Raw genomic sequence first — 21,563 nt, 5'->3', positions numbered from 1 at the left:
TATCTGGACTAAGCGGCATGGATAAAAACAATTGGCATTCAAATCAAGAATTAAAGCCTCATCAACCATTGTGATGATTGCACAATGTTCAGCACCATTTGTGACTCCTCAGATACTGAAGCAGTCCGTGTAGAAATGCAGCAAGACCTGGACCATATCCAGGCTTGGGCTGATAAGTGGCAAGTAACATTTGTGCCACACAAGTGCCAAGGCAATGACCATCTCCAACAAGAAAGAATCTAACCATCTCCCCTTGACATTCAATGGCATTACGATTGCTGAATCCCTCTCTATCAACATCCTAGGGGTTACCATTGACCAGAAACTGAACTGGAGTAGCCATATAAATACCGTGGCTGCAAGAGCAAGTTAGAGGCTAGGAATCCTGCGGCGAGTAACTCATCTCCTGAGGCCCCACAGCCTGTCCACCATCTACAAGGCACAAGTCAAGAATATGATGGAATACTCTCCACTTGCCTGGATGGGTGCTGCTCCAACAACACTCAAGAAGCTCGACGCCATCCAGGACAAAGCAGCCCGCTTGATTGGCACCCCATCCATAAACATTCACTCCCTCCACCACCGACGCACAGTGGCAGCAGTGTGTACCATCTACAAGATGCATTGCAGCAATGCACTAAAGCTCCTTAGACAGCATCTTCCAAACCCGCGACCTCTACCAACTCGAAGGACAAGAGCAGCAGATGCATGGGAACACCTCCACCTGCAAGTTCCCCTCCAAGTCACACACCATCCTGACTTGGAACTATATCCCCATTCCTTCACTGTCACTGGGTCAAGATCCTGGAACTCCCTTTCTAACAGCACTGTGGGCTTACCTACCCCACATGGACTGCAGCGGTTCAAGAGGCAGCTCACCCCCACTTTCTCGAGGGCAATTAGGGATGGGTAATAAATGCTGGCCTGGCCAGCGATGCCCACATCCCATGAATTAATAAAAACCTGAGTGGAGCACAGGTCTACTGGTGTATCTGTCACTCCCCCACGTTTGGATATAAAATGAACATTTGCCTACAAAACAACATAAACTGCACTTCAATTTTCATTGGCTGTAAGTGTTCTGAAATGTCCTGAAATCGTAAAAGGTGCTATTTAAATTCAAGTTTTTCCTTTCTGTAAAAGCGTATGTGAATATGGGATTTGCTGGCCAGCTTGACTCTTTTTCCCAAATGTCTCCATACCTTTCTTTCCTTCTCTGAGCAAAATGCCTGACCTTGAAGGAAGGATTACTGCCATATCCCAAAGGGGCTTCTCTATTTTACAGGAAAAGTTACAATATGGAATGCAAAATGGGTAAATTGACAGAAAAGTGTCCATTAGACACCCAGATATTCAGTGGAGGTGCAGGAACATTGGAACAGAAAATGCCATTCAGCCCCTTGAATCTGTGCCTTCATTCAGTTAGATCATGGCTGATCTGTAACTTAACTTCATCTACCCACTTTGATTCCATAACCCTTTCTACCCTTCGCTCACAAAAGTCTGTCCATTTCAAAATTTGAAATTTTCAGTTCATCCCCAGCCTCAACATCTTTTTGGGGCGAAACTAGGTATCAGCACATTTCGCAAGATAGGTTCAGATGACAAAGGTCCATATTGTCTCATCCAGAGTACTAACCCCACTGTCTTCCTATTCCAGTATCTAGTTAGATTAGTTCAATGTTGTCAACCTGTCCTTCTATCAACACACTGTGCACCATTTTCTCAATTGTGAATGTGGCACATGTGGACTTAATGAGGGATGCAAGCTTGAGGTCAGGCTTAAAAAGCATATTTCTTCACTGTTCACCAAAATTACTAATAATTAAATTGCTTCTATGCTTTTCTTTGAGTGCTTTGTTTCTTTGGGCTGGTAGAAAAAATGTGGAGAAAATGAGGGAGGAGAAACTTGACCTATCGGAACTATATAGTGATTGTGATCTGAGGATGGTGAGGAAGGTAAAGCAGATTGTAAAAAAAAGAGTTTTAGTTAGTAAGAGACCGAAATTCTGTTCGATGCACACTGTTGGTTGCAGTGATAGGTTAGGAGATAGAGCTTTATCATGAAAACATTAGAAAGCATGGAGTCAGTAAACACCATTGAGCCCTTTATGCTTCTCCTTACCATAGATCATCACAATTTGCCTCATGTACTTAATAAAACATTTTTTTCTCCCAAGGAAGCTTGGATAATGGGGAAGTGAAGGTGAGTCCTTTCTTGAACCTTCTCACTTCAAGGTTTCCATGATGTTGGACTCTGTACAGTATTGTACCTCCATTGATAACCCTGGTTAATAAAAGGGTGTTTTGGCAGAATTTCAGCTTTAAGAAAAACAACTCAATGTTTCGGAATTGTTTAAGACTAGTTCGCAATTGTTTAAAGCAAAGAAATTATATTAGGCCTGAATGTGATTCCTCTGTGTTGCTAATTTCCGTGGGATGTCTGTCTTCTGGTGTGGATAATTGCCTGAGAGTGTTGAGTATGATTAGATCATAAAAGCCTAACAGCACCAATTGGAAAGCCAAATTGAATTCACAGTTATTGAACTGTGTCCTTGGACAGCAACAGCCAAGATAATTGGGAATTAATACTGGCTACTCTGATTTAATTAATATATTGTTAGTAGCATAATTGCTTACCTTTGATCTCTGTTAAATAAAGAGTTGTATTTTGTTACACAAGTGGTTTGCTACCTCATATTTATTCAAAACCTTGTAGAATATGCCAACTGTTATCATCCTTGATTAAATCAAACCTTTGCATCTTATTGTGGGTGATAGATGCCACTAAGAATATACACTAAGGGAGGTAGTGCCATCTGAATGTGCTGTATACTTGTGTGAAATTCCTTTGTCCATTATTTTGGTATGGACGTGCAGTGGTTTTGTTCCTAGACTAATATTCCAAAGGCCTGGGTAATCCAGAGAACATGAGGTCAACTCCCACTATGGCAGTTTGTGAATCCGAATTCAGTTTAAAAACAATGTGAATAAAAAGCTGGTATCCTCTCCATCACAAAGTCTGTCTATTTTTAACTCCATACTGCCACCCATCTCCATCCCTGCCTCAACTGATCTGCTGCTGAAGCCCTCAAATATGTTCTTTTTTTAACCAATATCTGAATCTTAATTCGTACCAGTCCTCTTCACCCATCACCCCTGTGCTCGCTGACCTACATTGGCTCCCAGTCCACTTCAATTTAAGAATTCTCATCCTTGTTTTCAGCTCCCTCCAATGTCTCACCCCTCTCTATATCTGTAAACACCCCAGCTGTACAACCCACCGAGATCTCTGCATTCCTCCAATTCTGGCCTTTTCTGCATTCTTGATTTTCATCGTTCCAACACTGGTGACTGTACCTTCAATTGCCTAGGCCCCAAGCTTCGGAATTCCTCCCCTAAAACTTTCCAACTCGCAACCTCTCTCTCCTCCTTTAAGACACTCCTTAAAACCTACCTCTGTGGTCAAGCTTTTGGTTACATGGTCTAATATCTCCTTATGTGGCTCGGTGTCAAATTTTGTTTGGTAACGCTCCTGTGAAGCACCCTGGGACATTTTAGCATGGTAAAGGTGCTATATAAATGCAGATTGTTTTTGGTATCACTATAAAAGTAAAAACCCAATTGCTTCCTTTAAGGAAGGAAACATGCCATCCATCCAGGGCCTGGTACATGTGCCTCCAGTTATACATCAACATGGTTGACTCTTAACTGCCCTTGGAAGTGACCTAGCAAACCACTTAGCTGTATTAGCATATTCAAAAGGTAGCTCCCGTGGGCAATAAATGCCAGTCTTGCCAGCAATGCCCACATCTCAAGAATTATATTTTAAATTTAGTGGAGGTTTTCACTTTGTTGGAATTGCAGAGGAAGGAATTTCATATCAGTGTCTTAATGCCCAGTGTGGGGGACACAGCCTTCCACTTTACTTATCATTTATTGCTGCAAGGTGAAAAATCTGGACCCTATTCTTTAATAAATAGATTGGTTTAGTTCAAATTGAGACAGAAATTCCTTTTCTTTTACCTCTGGTTTCTGCAAGGGTGTGGGGAAAGAGGAGGGAAGTGAGACTAATTGGATAGATCCAACACGGGCATCTTTCAGTGCTGCATGATTCCATAAAATAAATAGGATCAATAATAAAGGGAAATTCACCAGAGGCTAAGACCACATCAGTGAAAATGTTAATTCCAATGCTTAATACTTTACCTAGAAATGAGAAACTAATTGTGCAGTCTTAGAGTTATTTGTCTCGGAGAGTACAGCAGCCTCACCAGTCCATCAATCAGCCTGTTTGTATTACTTGCACACAGCTTTTAACTGTAACAAAACTATTTAAAAAACAAGATATACACTCTTGAACCAAATGCATCTAACATTAAAATCATTCCATAGATTTACATAATGACATAACATGCATCACTAATATTTGATTAGCTTGAGCGTTAACTTGGCTCAGTGGTAACAGTTGCATCTGAGTCAGCTGGTTGCGAGTTTGCATCCCAATTCAGGATTTCAACACATAATCTGGGCTGACATTTCTGTGCAGCACTGGTGCCATCTTTCAGATAAGCCATTCAGGCTTATCTACCAGTTTTGATGCACTCAGAAGATCCCGTGGCAATTTTTCAAAGAAGGGTATTTTCCCAGTGCCCTAACCAGCACCTCCAAAACAGATGAACTGGTCATTTATCTCATTGTCGCCTTTGGGACCTTGTGTACAAATTGTCTTCACCACTTGCCTACAAAACAGCTGTGTAATTGATTGACTGCAAATGACATTGGGATATTTAAGAATGTGAAAGATGCTATATAAATGCAAGTCTCTCTTTCTATTGCTTAAATTGATTTAGCAAATACATTTATACAATTCAGATCTTTATATGTCCTTAATCTAGCCATCTGACAACAACAATAATTTTCATTTATATAGTGCCTTTAAAGTATCAAACTGTCCTTCCATCTGTGTTTCTGAAATGATCTGTCTCCCATCCCATCCCTATTCCAGCTAATTAGAAAAATCTCTTTATGAACCTGGACATGATCTTTTACTAGTTTTGCTTTGTCTTAGTTTGTCCGTCAATTAGCAATGAAAATCCTATTTGTCCTCCAATGTCACAAGACCATGGACTAAGTATAATTGGTCTCTAACTATAGAAGATCTACGAATAGATACAATTTCTATTTGTTGAACATGGCTGTAAAATGAAACAGTGGGTGTTATTCCTTTTAACGTCTGCTCAAGCAGATTCAGCGTTCTCTATGATCACCCTCATCCACTGACTGTCATTGCCAATGTCATCAAGCGCAGGCACAGTTTTCTAAATGTTTTTATATAGAGGCTTTAACATAGAAAAAAACATCTAAAGACGCTTCACAGAGATGCCTTTAAAAAATTTGGATGCTGAGAGCGAAAGGTGAATGTACTTGGAGGGGTGACAGAAACCTTGGTCAAAGATGTGGAGGGTCTTAAAGGAGAATAGGGTGATGGAGAGGCAGAGGAATAGAATTCCATAACATGGGAACTTAGTGGCTGAAGGCAAAGCCACAAGTAATGGGGTGGAGGGAGCAGGGATGCATAAGATGCCAGAGTTGGAGGAACGAAGAGTTTGAGTGGTTGTATGACTGGAGGAGGTTACAAAGTGTTTCACAGCCAATAAAACACTTTTAAAGTGTAGTCAATGCTGTAATGTGGGCAAATGTGACTGAGACTTTGTGCATTGCATGTTCTGTCTCATTTACACGCTGCTCCTTTACATCATCCATATGTAGACTGATGACATCCAGCTCTACCTCTCTCGACACCCTCCCCCCTCCCACCCCCCCTCCCCCCCCCCCGACACTGCGACACTGTCTCTGTAATGGCTGACATCCAATCTTGGATAAGCAGCGATTTCCTCCAGTTAAACATTGGGAATTCAGAAGCTCCAACTGAAAATTCCCTAGTTTTTAAATCCTTCCATGGCCTCATGCCTTGTGATCTCTAACCTCCTCCAGCCCAACAATTTTCTTCCACAAATTCCATTGCTCTGCCTCTTGTCCAGCCCTCAGTCGCTCCTGGCCCACCATTGTACCACTGCCCCAGAATTAATGCCCGAAACTTGTTCGCTTTACAGCCCACCTAATCAGCAACCCCCCACCCCCCCCCCCCCCCCCCCCACCCACTTTTGGAAAATTGTCCATTTGTTTGGTTAAACCTGTGGGACAATTCTCAACATAAAGGTCTCCCGCAACAAGTTGCTCATTGTCAAGCCTCCACCCCATCCCACAGTACTGTTCACTATGCCTTCTCCATCACCTCATCTGGCTCACTGTTTCACCCCCACCACCTGGGTCCACACTGCCTTCTCCCTCCCCACCCCCTCCCAACCTGGGACCTGTGTTCTTGCTCGCTACCTCTCCCCAATGACCCACCCTACCCAAGGGGTCACATTGCCCTCCCCCGGGTAACACTGCCCTCTTCTTGCCACACTCACTCTAGGGAGGAGCCTAAGTTGTGAAGAGGACATAAGGAGGCTACAAAGGGATATAGATAAGTTAAGTGAGTGGGCAAAGATCTGGCAAATGGAGTATAATGTGGGAAAATGTGAAATTGTTCATTTTGGCAGGAAGAATAAAAAGGAAGCATATTATCGAAGTGGTGAGAGATTGTACAGCTCTGAGATGCAGAGAGATCTGGGTGTCATGGTGCATGAATCGCAAAAGGTTTCAGTGTACAGGTTCAGCAAGTAATTATGAAAGTTAATAAAATATTATCATTTATTGCGAAGGGAATTGAATACAAAACTAGGGAGATTATGCTTCAGTTATACAGGTCATTGGTGAGACCACATCTGGAGTACTCTGTACAGTATTGGTCTCCTTCTTTAAGGAAGGATGTAAGTGCATTGTAAGCCGTTCAGAGAAGGTTTACTGGACTAATACCTGGAATGGGTGGGTTGTCTTATGAGGAAAGGTTAGATAGGCTAGGCTTGTATCCACTGGAATTTAGAAGAGTAAGTGGCGACTTGATTGAAACATATATGAATTTAAATTCCACCAGCTGCCGTGGTGGGATTTGAACCAGTGTCCCCAGGGCATTGGGCCTCTGGATTACTAGTTCAGTGACATTACCACTGCACCACGTCAGACTCCTCTGTCCCCTAGTCTTTGTACCATCAGTTAATGGGAACAGTTTTGCCTTGTCTAATTTATCTAATCCTGTCTTAATCTTCTACACCTCTATCAAATCTCCCCCCAATCTCCTTTTCTTCAGGGAGAACAACCCCAGATTTTCCAACCTAACCTTGTAACTAAAAGCCCCCATCCCTGGAACCATTCTGGTAAATTGAGAGGATGCAGAGGCCACAAATGCTTGCCTTGCCAGCGACGCCCACATCACATCAAAGAATTTTTAAAAAACACAGATTGAAGGTTTTGGACAAGCAATGCCGGTGGAATGTGAGGAAGAACTTTTTTAAGCAGCAAGTAGTAATGACCTGGAACTTGCTGCCCGCAAGGGTGGTGGAAGTGGAGATGGGTTGTTTTCCTTAGAGCAGAGAAGGTTGAGGGTAGATATGATAGAGGTATACAAAATTATGAGGGGCATTGATAGGTTAGATAAGAAGAAACTTTTTCCCTTAGCGGAGGGGTCAGTAACCAGGGAGCATAGATTTAAGATAAGGTGCAGGAGGTTTCGAGGGGATTTGAGGAAAAAAAATTTCACCCAGAGGGTGGTTAGAATCTGGAACACACTGCCTGAAGAGGTGGTAGAGGCAGGAAGCTTCACAACATTTAAGAAGTATTTAGATGAGCACTTGAAACGCCATAGCAGACAAGGCTACGGGCCAAGTGCTGGAAAATGGGATTAGAATAGTTAGGTGCTTGATGGCTGGCACAGACACAATGGGCCGAAGGGCCTATTTCTGTGCTGTATAACTCCATCACTTCAAAAGGAAATTGGATGGGCACTTGAAGGAAATAAACTTACACGGCTATGGGGATTGAGCGTGGGATTGGGACTGACTGGATTGCTCCATGTAGAGCTGACATGGGCTCGATGGGCCAAATGGCCTCATTCTGTGTCATAAATGACTCTATGACTCTACGACCTTGGAGTACACATTCAGTTCAGGACAGACAGGCATTGGCCCAAGGCTCACAAAGATCAAAGAGTAGCTCCGCCCCGGACAGAATGGCAGGGGGCCCGGGTGGTGTCGGGAACGGCACCCCCAGCCATTTTGTTGGCCCCTCGCCTCCGTCCCCATAAAGGACAGCACAAAATCCTGCCCACTAGTTTTAGGACTCTGGTTTAGGTTGTATTCACCAATGAGCCAGCAGTGCTAAAAGCAACCCCTTTGCAAACCTTAAAAGGCCTATAAAATATGAATGTAACAAGTCAAAAAGTACAAATACATTTAGGGTGGAGTTACCTGGACTTGAGGGTCCAGTGTCACCGATGGGTTGCAGCTTGAAGGCCTCTAACTGACTGGCTCTTGGGATTGCAGAACAAATCATGAATGTGAAACCCGTTGTTTTGAAACTTGATTAAGCAGTAACCCAGTTAACGTAGGTTAGTCGCACCAGTGATTCTTCAAAGAAGTTCACCAGAGATTTGCAGCACAGAGTCATAAATAATTCAGCACTAATTAGATGCCCACTCAGGGAGAGCAGCTGATACTGGATTTGGGAATATCTGGAGGGGTTGATCCTCTGCGATTACAGTTAGTTGCATTAAAGAGCAGGGTGGAGGGAGCTTGGGTTCCAATTAACGCACAAACTAAGAGACCAAATTAGAGAGGTGTTGTACTTCACATCATTGAGGTCCATCATCTTCATCAATAGACAGGTTAACTGAAATGGATACACACAGGAAGCCCTTCCATTGGATTTCTTTCTGAAGGGGACAGGCAAAAGAATTTTTCTGGAACTGACTGCCTCAATTTGGGGAAATTTGTAACAATCTCTCTCTGAGATCAAAACTGATTGTTTATCCCATGGCTCTGTGTACCATGTTGGTACACGATTTAGCCATTCAGATATGGAAAGTCACACATTCCATCCTTGGTTTGAACTGAATGAGCCATTTTCAGCTGGGGACATGACAGGGGATCGACAGATAGTCCCTGAGCTCTGAGGTGACTGCAGTAGTTCCCATCACTGCTTGTTAGAGCATTGTCCCTAACTGGACACCCTGTGAGTGCATGTGCATTTGTGTGTGTGCGTGCGCAAGCATAAGCCTCTGTGCATGTGTGTGTGTGTATGTGCGCGCACGCCTGCCTGTGTGCATGTGGCGTCAGGACAGACTTGCTAACAGTTTCAGGTTTGCATTTGGAGAATGTCCCCTTGGGCAAGGCACAGCAGAATTGCCAGTCCCCATGAGACCTATACCATAACAGGAGCCAACAGGTTCCGGAGAAGAAGAGGCTTTATGAGAATATTAAAATGAATCTTGTGCGTGTTGTGCTAAGGAACAAGAGTGCCCAGCCCTCCACTTTCTGTGGTACCATTGTGCACTTTGTAAGAAGGACTGGGCAGCAATTTGCACATATCAAGTACATCAGCAGGAATTGGCAAGTGGCAGGATTCTGTCCTTTCATGCATTGCGGCCTTTTAAAAATGCAGTCAATAAAGAAACACAACGGACCTTTGAAACTCTCTGCAATGAATGGAAGGACATGATTAATGGGACTGGGTGCTTATCTAGGGCCCATTTTATTTGTTCACCTCGACAGGTCTCCCAGGTGCCGTGCATCATTCATTACCTCAGTATAATTGAGAGCAGCAAGGTGACACATTGCCAGGCCCACTGCCAGCACTGTTCTTGAGCTGGTTGATAGATGATGGACATGGACTGCTGATTTCCAAGGGGGCGAGACACCCAAGCTCTGCTCTGCTGTCCACAAAGAGCCGAGTCTAGTCCAATTATGTGGAGAGACTGGAGAAGCTGAGAGTGCTCTCCTGAGAGCAGAGACAGTCAAGGGAAGATTTAATAGAGGAGTTCAAAATTCTGAGAGGTTTTGATAGAGTAAACAAGAAGCAGCTGTTTGCAGTGGCAGGAGGGGCAGTAACCAGAGGACCAAAATTTAAGGTAATTGGCAAATTACCAGAGGGAAGATGCAGAGAATCCTTTTAAGACAACAAGGTGCGATCTGGAATTCACTGCGGGAAAGAGTAGAACATAGAACATAACAGCACAGTACAGGCCCTTCGGCCCACGATGTTGTGCCGATCATTTAACCTACTCTAAGATCAAACTAACTAGCTACCCTTCATTCTACTATCATCCATGTACCTATCCAAGAGTCGCTTAAATGCCCCTAACGTATCTGCCTCTACTACCACCGCTGGCAGCGCATTCCACGCACCCACCACTCTCTGTGTAAAGAACCTACCTCTGACATCTCCCCAAAACCTACCTCCAATCACCTTAAAATTATGCCCCCTGGTGATAGCCCTTTCCACCCTGGGGAAAAGTCTCTGACTATCCACTCTATCTATGCCTCTCATCATCTTGTACCCCTCTATCAAGTCACCTCTCATCCTTCTTCGCTCCAATGAGAAAAGCCCTAGCTCCCTCAATCTTTCTTCGTAGGACATGCCCTCCAGTCCAGGCAGCATCCTGGTAAATCTCCTCTGCACCCTCTAAAGCTTCCACATCCTTCCTATAATGAGGCGACCAGAACTGAACACAATATTCCAAGTGTGGTCGAACCAGGGTCTTATAGAGCTGCAGCATAACCTCGCGGCTCTTAAACTCAACCCCCCTGTTAATGAAAGCCAACACACCATACGCCTTCTTAACAACCCTATCAACTTGGGTGGCAACTTTGAGCGATCTATGGACATGGACCCCAAGATCCCTCTGTTCCTCCACACTACCAAGAATCCTGTCTTTAAGCCTGTATTCCGCATTCAAATTCGACCTTCCAAAATGAATCACTTCACACTTTTCCAGGTTGAACTCCATCTGCCACTTCTCAGCCCAGCTCTGCATCCTGTTAATGTCCCGTTGCAACCTACAACAGCCTTCTACACTATCCACAACTCCAGCAACCTTCGTGTCATCGGCAAACTTGCTAATCCAGCCTTCCACTTCCTCATCCAAGTCATTGATAAAAATCACAAAGAGCAGAGGTCCCAGAACAGATCCTTGTGGAACACCACTGGTCACCGAGCTCCATGCTGAATACTTTCCATCTACTACCACCCTCTGACTTCTATGGGCAAGCCAATTTTGTATCCAGACAGCCAACTTTCCCTGTATCCCATGCCTCCTTACTTTCTGAATGAGCCTACCATGGGGAACCTTATCAAACGCCTTGCTAAAATCCATATACACCACATCTACTGCTCTTCCTTCATCAAAGTGTTTTGTCACATCTTCAAAGAATTCAATAAGGCTTGTGAGGCATGACCTACCCCTTACAAAGCCATGCTGACTGTCTCTAATCAAACCATGCTTTTCCAAATAATCATAAATCCTGTCTCTCAGAATCTTGTCCAATAATTTGCCCACTACCGACGTAAGACTGACTGGTCTATAATTCCCAGGGTTATCCCTATTCCCTCCCTTGAACAAGGGAACAACATTTGCCACCCTCCAATCATCCGGTACTACTACAGTGGACAGTGAAGATGCAAAGATCATCGCCAAAGGCGCAGCAATCTCTTTCCTCGCTTCCCGTAATATCCTTGGGTATATCCCGTCTGGCCCCGGGGACTTATCTGTCCTCATATCATTCAAAATTTCCAGCACATCCTCCCTCTTAACCTCAACCTGTTGGAGCATATCAGCCTGTTCCACGCTGTCCTCACAAACGACCAGGTCCCTCTCACTAGTGAATACTGAAGCAAAGTATTCATTTAGGACCTCCCCTACCTCCTCCGACTCCAGGCACAAGTTCCCTCCACTATCCCTGATCGGCCCTACCCTCACTCTGGCCATCCTCTTGTTCCTCACATAAGTGTAGAACGCCTTGGGATTTTCCTTAATCCTACCCGCCAAGACTTCTTCATGTCCCCTTCTAGCTCTCCTAAGTCCATTCTTCAGTTCCTTCCTGGCTACCTTGTAACCCTCTAGAGCCCTGTCTGATCCTTGCTTCCTCAACCTTAAGTAAGCTTCCTTCTTCCTCTTGACTAGCTGTTCCACATCTCTTGTCATCCAAGGTTCCTTCACCCTACCATCCCTTCCCTGCCTCATCGGGACAAACCTATCCAGCAGTCGCAGCAAGTGCTCCCTAAACAACCTCCACATTTCTGTCATGCATTTCCCTGAGAGCATCTGTTCCCAATTTACGCTCCCCAGTTCCTGCCTAATAGCATTGTAATTCCCCCTCCCCCAATTAAATACTTTCCCATCCCATCTGCTCCTATCCCTCTCCATGACTATAGTAAAGGTCAGGGAGTTGTGATCACTATCACCGAAATGCTCTCCCACCGAGAGATCTGCCACCTGGTCTGGTTCGCTGCCAAGCACCAAGTCCAACATAGTCTCCCCTCTAGTCAGCCTATCTACATATTGAGTCAGGAAGCCTTCCTGGACACACCTGACAAAAACTGCTCCATCCAAACTATTTGCACTAAGGAGGTTCCAATCAATATTAGGGAAGCTGAAGTCACCCATGACAACAACCCCGTTACTTCTGCACCTTTCCAAAATCTGCCTCCCAATCTGTTCCTCCGTGTCTCTGTTGCTATTGGGGGGTCTATAGAAAACTCCCAACAAAGTGACTGCTCCTTTCCTGTTTCTGACTTCCACCCATAATGACTCAGTCGACAAACCCTCCTCGACGACCTCCCTTTCTGCAGCTGTGATACTATCCCTGATTAACGATGCCACTCCCCCACCTCTTTTACCTCCCTCCCTATTCCTTTTGAAACATCTAAACCCCGGAACATCCAACATCCATTCCTGCCCCTGTGATATCCAAGTCTCCGTAATGGCCACAACATCGTAGCTCCAAGTACTGATCCATGCTCTAAGTTCATCACCCTTATTCCTGATACTTCTTGCGTTAAAATAGACACACTTCAACCCATCATACTGGCTGCAACTTTGCCCTGTCACCTGTCTAACCTTCCTCACAGACTCTCTGCACTCGGTATCTGCCTGTTCAACAGCTACCCCATCCACTGATCCGTGGCTCCGGTTCCCATCCGGAAGCAAATTTGATAATGAGGAGAATTGTGTACATATCAGAAAAAGAAAAGAATTGCAGGGCTATGGGGAAGGAACAGGGTGAAGGGGACTCACCAGAAAGGTCGTTCAAAGAGTTGGCACAGGTACGGTAGGCCAATTGGCCCCTTTTTGTGCTGTATGGTTCTATGAAGTACTTTGTGCTCAAAGCTGGCAAATTTTGGAGAGAAAATCAGTCTTGCTGACTGTTGAAGACAGAATGAGAGGCAAACTCTGCTGCTTGTTTCACAAAGGTGATCAGCCCATTTGACATCAACAGGCTACTGCCATCTTTTTTTTTTACTGTTGCTGCTCCTACTTGAGATTGATGCACTGTTTCTCAAAACGGCTGATGTTTCGTCACTGTCCACCAACTCGTGCACTTGCCCGTGGGAGTTTAGCACCTGTCAGTATAATGGAGGTGAGGTTGTGCCCGTTGCTGCCCACTCTGATTCCACTAGCTGGGCGAGAGAAGATCAGAAAGGGAGACCATTGCTCCCTACAGCTACTAGCAACACTTACCTACATCCCAGTGCTCCCTTATTTAAGGGTCAACACTCCATGCTGTTTTGATGAGGAATTTTGGGTTTGATTCTATTGGGAATTTTTTTTTTAAACTGGTATTTTTGTGCCTCTTGTTGCATTATGAGATGTGACTTGTGAACCAGAGGAGAATTCACTGCCGCTGTAAACATCAAGCATGTCTGGGTCTCTTCCAGAACCCTTTGCTGAAACATATTGATGCACACCAGTAGATGGGCTCCTTACTATGCCAGTGTGATATTTTCAATTCGCACCCCAAACATCCATGCTGAGTGAGATACCCAGTTTAGTGCCAAGTTATTTATTTTTGTCAGTTGAGACTGTCTCTTTCACGTAAGACCAATGCAGCTGCCAGAGGGGATCTTCGCCATTTTGTCCTGGGAGGGATTTGATCCTCAATGTCAGAGGTGAAAGGGCAGTGTGCTAACCCACCGCACCCAACCTCTGTGATGAATTAAAGAAAAAATGGTGCGGCAGTACACTGTGCTACTTTCTGGACTATGCACAGATTGTTGACCCACATTTTAAATAGTGGTTGCTCTTTGTACAGTCCTCAAATCTGAAAATAATCTTTGAACAACCAAAGACCTTGTAGAGCAAATCCCGCAATGTAATATACATAGTTCAATATATTTTGACCATAAGCAAGCCCTTTCAACTGGATGCCACCCTTGCCCCAATCACCCCATGCACTTCCAAAATTGAGAGTTTGGTTCCTCTCAGACTTCATTGGAGTAGTTCACCTTCTGGTGTGGTACTGAGCCATTAGGAAGGCAGGAGAGGAAGAGGTGATGAGGGGAGGGCACTGCGATTGCATTGGCAATTATGCTTCCCAAAGCCATCTCACCTGTTGAGCCTGTCTGAACACAGACGTGGAGACTGGCCACTGGGTTGAGGGAGAGACGCTACAGGCCGCTGCCTGTAGAACCGAAGCTCAGCAAGAGTCACTCCCTTCAATACAAGAAGGGAGAGAGAGGGCAGAGCCATTGAGACGCATATGCTTGCATTATAGGATCATTCTGGAGCGCACTTGCTAAATCCGGTCAGTGGTCGGACAGTTGTCGGAGCTTTTTGATGGGCACAGCCTTGAGGAAAGAAATAAAGGAATAAAGACTTGCATTTATATAGTGTCTTACATGACCTCAGGACATCCCAAAGGACTTTACAGTCAATTAAGTTATTTTGCAGGAGATACATCAGCCAATTTGCACATAGCAAGCTCCCTAAAACTGTGAGGAAAGACTAATCATGTATTCTGTTTTAGTGATGTTGATTGCAGGGTAAGCATTGACTTGGACACCGGGGATAACTTCCCTGCCAAAGTGTTTGCCAAACACCTGTGTTATGGACAGGTGTGTCACAGGTTCACTCCCAACTGACCATAGACAGTGTTTTTGTGTTTCGAGTGTTTCAACCCCTGTATTTTATTTGCCAAATAAAAAGACAGTGACAGTTTTCTTGTCTGTTTAAAACAGAAGATTAACTATTTATTAAACAATATTCATTCCCCGAAGTGTTCGCAACACCACTCACGCAGAGATTGACCCTCACATGCACTTTCAAGAGAAGATAGATAGAAGGTAAAGGGTAAGAGTTCAAGGTGTAAAAGTCTGACATTTCAGGGAAAACCTGTGGGATCCTCTTGGAAGGTGAATTTTACAGTTGCAGACCTGGTTGCTGATTGTCTGGCAGTCCTCTTTGGATTGAGGATGATGCTCATGGCTTCATTCAATTCACACATCGATTGAAGAGTAGTTCTTCCAAAGGCACTCTCTTGTCTCTGCTGTAGATGACTTCCAATGTGTCCCAGCAGGGCTCAACTATGTTGGCTGGTTCCCATCTCTCTCGCTCTCTCTCTCGCTCTCTCTTTCTCTCGCTCTCTCAGCCTTGCTGGAATTCAGCACGGCTTTAGATATTTTTTTCCCTGTGTGGCTAAAACTGGCCAGACTCGTGCTTTGGTTTATAAAGACTGTCTTGTTCCCCACTCCCTGGGGTGAATTTTACCAGCCCCCCCGACATCAGGGGTTGTGGCGGGGGAGGCTGGAATTTGCCTCTGGGAGATGCCCGCCACGGGCCTTGATACCGGGAAGGCCCCGCCCCCATATTACAAGCAGCAGCGAGGCCTCGTAGGAACCACCCTGTGACTCGGCAATGGGAGCAGGATTTAAATAATTAAATTAATGAATAAATGACCTGTCTTCTCCTGTCGGCCGCCCCGATGCCATATTCTGGTCGGTTGCCGGGGCTCCCATGCCTTCGAATCTCCATTTGGAAATCCGAGGTGGAACACTGGTTGGGAGGGGAAAGCAGGTAAGTTTTCAGGGCGGGAGGGTGGTTGGATTCGGGAAAATTATTGTGATTGGTGGAGGGAATGGTGGGAAGGGGTTGAATGTGAAAATTGATGAACTGTGATGGGTGGGGGTTGGGGGGAAGGTCAGGATCACAAGGTAAGATTTTTTTTGGGGGGAGAGTGCAAGTAATAAATTGTTCAGACATTGGGGGGAGGGGTGGGAGAGCGGCTTGAATCTTTTATTAAATTTTTAAAATGAAATTTATAATTACTCTTCCTTTAAAAAAGTAAATTAAATGCAAGGGCTGGAAGCTCTTTAAAAATGGCGCTGGCGTCTCTGCAGTGGCGCAGGACACCGTTGCCGGGGATGGAGCACCTGCCTCCTCCACGTCATCGCTGGGGGGGTGGGGGTGGGTTAGTCCGCCCCAGCTATGTAAATGAGCTGGCGCGCTAAGTATTGCGGCGACTCCGCGGAATAAATCTTGCACGTGCACCCCGCCATTTTTGAAGCTCGGCGGCAAGCTGATAAAATGCAGCCCGCTGTCTCACCTACGACAGGTTTGAACTGAGAATCGGAGCCTTTCAAACACAGCACTTTAACAGGAATTAGTGCCCTCGTGGATGACCTGAATGTACAAGTGATGAGTGATCAGAGCCCATGGGGCATCATGTAAATTCTGCAAAAAATGCTACTTCCAGGAGCTGATGTGTTGCCCCAGCAACAATCTCCAGATGCATCAGCTTTCATGAAATACCAAGCAGTGCAGGCCTATTAGGAGATTCTCACTCGACCTGCAGGACATTTCTCACAGCTTCATCTCAACCAGGTGAAGAGAATGAAGAAAGGCCAGCAAAACCTGGATGTGACACCAGCCATGTAAAGTCCAGATCGATCAGTAGGGAGATTAGACTGTGTATGTGTTGAAAGCATAAATAAAGAACCCAGCCTTGTGTGCTGCTCGTGCATCCAGAGTATTCCTTTAGACTGCAACAGCAGTTTGCATTTATATTGCATCTAAACATAGTAAAATATCCCAAGGGGCTTCACGGGAGTGTAATCGGACAAAATTTGATACCGAGCCACATTAGGAGATATTCGGACAAGTCAAAGAGTATAGTTTTATGAAGCATCATAAAAGAGGAGAGGGACGCAGAGAGGCGAATAGATTCAACGAGGGAACTCCAGAGCTTAGGGTCTAGGTAGCTGAAGGCACGGACGCCAATAATGGAGTGATGGAAATTTGGAATTTGTAAGAGGCCAGAATTGGAGGAACGCAGAGATTTCAGAGGGTTTTACAAGGATAGAGAGGGGTGAGGCCACGGAGGGATTTAAGAACAAGGATGAGAATTGTAAAATCGATGTTGCCAGACCGGGAGCTAATGTTGTTTAGTGAGCATAGGGGTGATAGGGGAATGGGAGTTGGTGCAACTATAAGAGTGGGGCCCTTTAATCCTATTTTAATACTAATCTATAAGTGAAGACTTCTCCTTGCCTCTTTCAGCAGGCAGCTCGTGATCCAATGTGCCCATCTGTTTTACTTTATACTTTGCATGGAGACATCGTGGGTGTGACTAGTAATTTGCAGATTGTATTGGTACTAGACACTTCCAGTGTCCAGGGCAAACACGTGTGCAGGAAGTGTCTCCAGCTGTAGCTACTGGAAACCGTGTTTCGGATCTGGAGCGGCGGCTGGGGACACTGTGGAGTATCTGCGAGGCTGAGATCATCGTGGATAGCACGTACAGGGAGGTGGTCACACCGCAGGTAAAGACTGCTCAGGCAGAAAGGGAATGGGTGACCACCAGGCAGAGTAGAAGAATTAGACAGGTAGTGCAGGAGTCCGTCTCCCGCTCTAACAGATTTTCTGCTTTGGATACTGTTGGAGGAAATAGCTTCTCAGGGGAATGCAGCAAGAGTCAAGTCTGTGGCACCACGGGTGGCTCAGCTGCAGAGGAGGGAAGGAAAAAGAGTGGGAGAGCTATAAGTGATAGGGGATTCTATCTTATGGGGTACAGATAGGCGTTTCTGTGGTCGCAAACGTGATTCCAGGATGTTGCCTCCCTGGTGCTCAGGTCAAGGATGTCACGGAGTGGCTGCAGGACATTCTGAAGGGGGATGGTGAACAGTCAGAGGTGGTGTTCACATTGGTACCAACGACATAGGTAGAAAGAGGAATGAGGTCCTGCAACAAGAATGTAGGTCGCTAGGTAGCAGATTAAAAAGCAGGATCTCAAAGGTTGTAATCTCTGGATTACTCCTGGTGCCATGTGCTAGTGAGTATAGGAATAGGAGGATAGAGCAGATGAATGCATGGCTGAAGAGCTGGTGCAGGAAGGAGGGCTTTAGTTTTCTGGATCACTGTGTCTGTTTCTGGCGAAGGTGAGACCTGTATACTTGCAGGGAGGTTTCCTAGTGCTGTTGGCGGGGGAGGGATTTAAAATAATTTGGCAGGGGGATGGGATACAGAGTGGAGGTACAGTGGAGGGGGGGGGGGGTTGGGTGGATGTACAGCCAAATATAGAAGAGAAATTAAGTCAGTCTGGAAGCAGAGCAAATATAGACCTATTAAGGCATAAGCGAATAATGCAAGTCTGGATTGCAGATTGCATCTATTTTAACGCAAGGAGTCTTATAAGTAAGGCAGATGAATTGAAGGTGTTGAGTAACACATGGGAAAATGATATTATTGCTATCACAGAGACATGGTTGAGGGAAGGGCAGGACTGGCAGCTCAATATTCCAGGGTAAAAAAGCTTCAGGCATGACGGGGGGTAGGGGGGGTTGGGGGTTGTAAAAGAGGAGGTGGCATTGCACTATTACTGCAGTCAGGAGGGATGATATCTTAGAAAGTTCCTCAAATGAGGCCATATGGGTAGAACTTAAAAACAAAAAGGGGGCAGTCACTTTGCTGGGAGTGTACTACAGGCCTCCAAACAGTCAGGGAGAGATAGAGGAGCAAATATGTAGGCAAATCTCAGAGAGGTGTAAAAATAATAGGGTAATAACAGTAGGGGGATTTCAGCTTCCGCAATATTAACTGGGATAGTCTTCGTGCAAAAGGTTTAAAGGGGGCAGAATTCTTAAAGTGCATCCAGGAGAGCTTTTTGAGCCAGCACGTAGAAAGTCCGACAAGAGAAGGGGCAGTACTGGACCTAATCTTAGGGAATGAAGCCAGACAAGTGGTAGAAGTGTCAGTGGGGGAGCATTTCGGGGATAGTGACCATAGCTCTATGATTTAAGGTAGTTATGGAAAAGGACAAAGATGGACCGGAAATTAAAGGTACTGAATTGGGGGAAGGCCGATTTCAATATGATAAAACAGGATCTGGCCAAAGTGGACTGGGCGCAGCTACTTATAGGAAAGTCTATATCAGACCAGTGGGAGTCATTCAAAAAGTAAATAGTGAGAGTTCAGAGCCAACATGTTCCCGTAAAGGTGGAGGGTAGGACCAGTAAGTCCAGTGAACCCTGGATGTCGCGGGATATAGAGGATTGGATAAGGGAAAACAAAAAGGAGGCTTATCGCAGATTGAGGGCTGAAAACAGCAGAGACCTGAGAGGAATATAGAAAGTGTAGGGGGGTACTTAAAAAAGTAATTAGGAGAGCGAAGAGGTGGCATGAAAAAGCACTGGCGGGCAAGATAAAGGAAAATCACAAGACATTTTATAGGTATATTAAGGGCAAGAGGACAACCAGGGAAAGAGTAGGGCGCATTAGGGACCAAAGTGGCACTCTGTGTGCAGAACCGGAGGACGTAGGTGAGGTTTTTATTGATTACTTTTCATCTGTGTTTGCTACGGAGAAGACAATGTAGGTGTAGAGATCAGGAAGGGGGACTGTGATATACTCGAACAAATTAGCATTGAAAGGGAGGGAGGTTTTAGCGGTCTTAAAAGTGGATAAATCCCCAGGCTCGGATGAGATGTATCCCAGGCTGTTATGTGAAGCAAAGGAGGAGATAGCAGGGGGTCTGACACAAATTTTCAAATCTTCTCTGGCAACAGGAAAGGTGCCAGAGGACTGGAGGGCATCGAATGTGGTACTATTATTCAAGAAGGGTAGCAGGGATAAACCAGGTAATTACAGGCTGGTGAGTTTAACATCAGTGGTAGGGAAAGTATTGGAAAAAATTCTGAGGGACTGGATTTATGGCCACTTGGAGAGGCAGGGATTAATCAAGCATAGTCAGCATGGCTTTGTCAGAGGGAGATCATGTCTAACTAATATGATTGAATTTTTTGAAGAGATGAGGGTAAAGCAGTTGCTGTAGTCTACATGGACTTCAGTAAAGCTTTTGATAGGGTCCCACATGGGAGATTGGTCAAGAAGGGAAGAGCCAATGTTGTTCCTTTGTTTAAGAAGGGTAGCAAGGATAATCCAAGAAATTACAGGCCGGTGAGCCTTATGTCAGTGGTAGGGAAATTATTGGAGAGGATTCTTCGGGACAGGATTTACTCCCATTTGGAAATAAATGGACTTATTAGCGAGAGGCAGCATGGTTTTGTGAAGGGGAGGTCGTGTCTCACTAACTTGATCAAGTTTTTTGAGGAAGTGACGAAGATGATTGACGAAGGAAGGGCAGTGGATGCTGTCTACATGGACTTCAGTAAAGCCTTTGACAAGGTCCCTCATGGCAGACTGGTACAAAAGGTGAAGTCACACAGGATCAGAGGTGAGCTGGCAAGATGGATACAGAACTGGCTCTGTCATAGAAGACAGAGGGTAGCAGTGGAAGGGTGCTTTTCTGAATGGAGGGATGTGACTAGTGGTGTTCCGCAGGGATCAGTGCTGGGACCTTTGTTGTTTGTAGTATATATAAATGATTTGGAGGAAAATGTTGCTGGTCTGATTAGTAAGTTTGCGGACGACACAAAGGTTGGTGGAGTTGCGGATAATGATGAGGATTGTCAGAGGATACAGCAGGATATAGATCGGTTGGAGACTTGGGCGGAGAAATGGCAGATGGAGTTTAATCCGGACAAATGCGAGGTAATGCATTTTGGAAGGTCTAATACAGGTGGGAAGTATACAGTAAATGGCAGAACCCTTAGGAGTATTGACAGGCAGAGAGATCTGGGCGTACAGGTCCACAGATCACTGAAAATGGCAACGCAGGTGGATAAGGTAGTCAAGAAGGCATACGGCATGCTTGCCTTCATCGGTCGGGGCATAGAGTATAAAAATTGGCAAGTTATGCTGCAGCTGTACAGAACTTTAGTTAGGCCACACTTGGAATATTGCTTACAATTCTGGTTGCCACAATATCAAAGTACCCTTTGGAGAGGGTACAGAAGAGGTTCACCAGGATGTTGGCTGGTCTGGAGGGCATTAGCTATGAGGAGAGGTTGGATACACCTGGATTGTTTTCACTGGAACGACGGAGGTGGAGGGACGACATGATAGAGGTTTACAAAGTTATGAGCGGCATGGACAGAGTAGATAGTCAGAAGCTTTTTCCCAGGGTGGAAGAGTCAGTTACTAGGGGACATAGTTTAGAGGGAATGTGCGAGGTAAGATTTTTACACAGAGGGTGGTGAGTGCCTGGAACTTGCTGCCGGGGGAGGTGGTGGAA

General features: G+C 45.2%; 1 protein-coding gene and 1 long non-coding RNA gene across 9 annotated transcripts in view; one reads left to right on the top strand and one right to left on the bottom strand.

Annotated features, from left to right (window-relative positions):
* Positions 1–8,485, bottom strand: part of LOC137373598 (uncharacterized) — a 42,624-nt gene extending 34,139 nt beyond the window's left edge. For all 4 annotated transcript variants that reach the window (XR_010975655.1, XR_010975657.1, XR_010975656.1 and 1 more), the window contains exon 1: positions 8,412–8,485. This is a non-coding gene — a long non-coding RNA (uncharacterized lncRNA). The remainder of the gene's footprint in view (positions 1–8,411) is intronic.
* adck1 (aarF domain containing kinase 1) overlaps positions 1–21,563 on the top strand; it is a 586,674-nt gene that overhangs the window by 285,576 nt on the left and 279,535 nt on the right. The window lies entirely within an intron of this gene.

Source organism: Heterodontus francisci, chromosome 9, assembly GCF_036365525.1.
Source record: "Heterodontus francisci isolate sHetFra1 chromosome 9, sHetFra1.hap1, whole genome shotgun sequence".
Lineage (NCBI taxonomy): Eukaryota > Metazoa > Chordata > Chondrichthyes > Heterodontiformes > Heterodontidae > Heterodontus > Heterodontus francisci.
Note: the sequence above shows the minus strand (reverse complement) of the source record. Positions and strands in the feature narration are given on the sequence as shown.